The sequence below is a fragment of the Gymnodraco acuticeps genome, unplaced genomic scaffold (assembly GCF_902827175.1).
Source record: "Gymnodraco acuticeps unplaced genomic scaffold, fGymAcu1.1, whole genome shotgun sequence".
Taxonomy (NCBI): domain Eukaryota; kingdom Metazoa; phylum Chordata; class Actinopteri; order Perciformes; family Bathydraconidae; genus Gymnodraco; species Gymnodraco acuticeps.
In genome coordinates, this window is record NW_022990389.1 from 372,370 (window position 1) to 375,122 (window position 2,753).

At 38.0% G+C, this 2,753-nt stretch overlaps 1 protein-coding gene across 1 annotated transcript in view; it reads right to left on the reverse strand.

The window, feature by feature from the left end:
• The window catches only part of LOC117551545 (14-3-3-like protein), a 26,034-nt gene extending 23,912 nt beyond the window's left edge, over window positions 1-2,122 (reverse strand). The window contains exon 1 of the mRNA XM_034224446.1: window positions 1,987-2,122. The gene's annotated coding sequence lies outside the window, so the exon portion shown is untranslated. The remainder of the gene's footprint in view (window positions 1-1,986) is intronic.
• Between the last annotated feature and the right edge of the window lie 631 nt (window positions 2,123-2,753).

Consider the following 2,753-nt stretch of genomic DNA (forward strand, 5'->3'; position numbering starts at 1 on the left):
CCTGATATAACGAGGTGCACCCCAAATAAAGTTCAACTAAATGAACTATGTGAGAAATGAAAAAAATCACCAAATATATATTAGTAATGTTGTTTAGACACTACTACAAAACATTTGAAATCACAAAAAGTGTTTTCAAACTACTAAAGATACAATGCCATTGGGGGTTTGGCCAATTTATAGGTATAGTTTCAGCAATGACAGATTTACCCATGCCCCTCATGACCTATGGGTAAACCAGTGTGTTTGCATTTCAATTGAAAAATGGCTATGTTGCAAAGTCATATACCAGTTAAGGTACGTTTGGTTGTGAGAGACTATTTGCCGAAACATGCATGTAGCAGTCATAGTACACATACATAGGGGTGTAAAGTACCTAAGTACATTTATTCAAGTACTGTATACTTAAGTATAGTTTTGAGGAACTTGCCTTTATTGCTACTATTTACTTAATACCGTTAGTTAATTTACAGATGTGGATGAATGATGTGAAATATAATCAAGTCTTAAATCAGACTGTAGTTCCACCTGGAGTAAATTCACAAGCTATACAAAGTATAGCAGTATACAAAGTCATTCAAACTAGCTGCACCTTTACCAGCTTTGAGAACACTTTAATGATCAATCATAAACATATCATATATATTATTCTGAAATGGACCAATCTGAATAACTGAGTACTTTTAAAGTATATTCTGATGCCAATACTGTTCTACTTTTACTTGAGTAACATTTGGATTGCAGGACTAGTAACAGAGTATTCTCACATTCTGGTCATTTTACTTTTAAAAGATCCGAGTACTTTTTCCTCCTGTGCATAAACACTATCTACATTACTATGTATCTCTAGCTAGAATCTAGGGCAGATGAGCCCCCCCGCCCCCCGTCTGTCCTGTACAGACACACACACCCACAAGCACGCATACACACCACACCCAATCCTACCTGCGGCAACATGCGAGAACACGGAAACTACAGTCCGGATAAAAGTCGATTACTGTGATAAATGTTACAATATCTGGCCGACAATAACCCAGAAGAGCTTCAATGAAATGTATGTTTAGAAAAATGCAAATATGTTCTAAAGAAAAACAACATCCGACGGAGGAAAACCCAACACTACTGTTAGGCCCTCGTGACCCGTTTCCAGAATGACACCAACTATTTCCTGAAACGTAGCATTCCGAACAAGCCATATTTTACTAATGTGCTAGGGTTTTAACCAATTGTGTATCTTTCCTGATTACCTCATAACGTGTTTAAACCATTTCAAACTTTACTTTTCACTTAATCACCAATGCTTTAGTTGGTTTTGAAGCACGACGCCATCCTTATTTTATATTATAAAAAGGTGTGCATCTTGGTTTAGCTGGCTGGCTGTCCTGGCATAGTGTATCTCACTTCCTCACGCATTGCTTATTTTTCAAACGTTAATGACACATTCTTGACACATTACGCCAGCAAACGGATATACTAACGTTACATTTCGTGCCACGGTGCTGTTGTAGCAAATATGTAGAATTGCAGACGCTAAAATCTAACTAATCTTTGGAGAATAACATACACATTTACACGCAACAGTTATTATATCTTATAAACAATGCATCCCTATACAGATGCCTGGTAATACTTGACGTTATTAGCTAACAGGCGACATACAAACGAAACCAGTAAGCACAACGTGACAAGTGACTTTTGTTAGCAGGTTTGACGTTTGTACTCCATACAACAAAATATCAGCGCTTCAACCTTCGACCCGCCTTTCACGTCTGCTCTTCCATTTTAAAACCAGCCATTAGACATATCCCACTGTAGCCAAGCTAGCTATTGTTCTATGGTCTGGTGATTGTCGTCGCTAAACGCAGCCCCACGGGTAATCGAAGGCGGTGCGTTTCGATAACTATATTTTACGAATCGTTAGAAGACCTAGCGATACATAATGCAATCGTAAAAGAGCCGTTTAAAAGGGTGAAACTCATTTCATACCTGAGTTCTGGTAGATAGCAGTGATTTCGTCGTGCGAAGCTACAGCTTCTTCTCTCAGCCCGTCTGTCTGAATGAAATCCACGGGGTTTCCCTCCAATGAAACCAATCCAGGGCACGGTCAGGGCGTTGGGGGGGCGGGTAGGGTTGGTGGGCTGACGTCAGACGTTATCATGGCAACCTTACTCGAGATATCTTGGGAGAATCTGAATCAGAATAGTGAATGTATTCGTCCCGGGCATTTACCATTTTTACAGCAAAGAGCATCTTTAATATATCACTCAAAAAGCATCCATGATACACAAATATATATATATTAAAGGGAGCAGAGGTGGGAGAAGTACACATATCTTGTACTTCAGTAAAAGTAGAAGTACCAGAGTGTAGGAATACTCTGGTACAGTAAAAGTCCTGCATTCAAAATGTTACTCAAGTAAAAGTACAAAAGTATTAGCATCAAAATATAGTTAAAGTAGCAAAAGTAAAAGTAGTGATTGTGCAGATTGGTCCATTTCAGAATAACATATATGATATGTTTTGTAATTATTGATCAACAAAGTGTTATTGATGCGGGTAAAGGTGCAGCTATAGTTTGAATGACTTTGTATACTGCAGGGTAGCTTGTGAATTTACTCCAGGTGGAACTAAAGTCTGATTTAATACTTGATTATATTTCATATCATTCATCCAAATCTGTAAAGTAACTAAAGGTATTAAATAAATGTAATGGAGTAAAAGTACACCATTTACCTCTGAACTGTAGAGGAGTA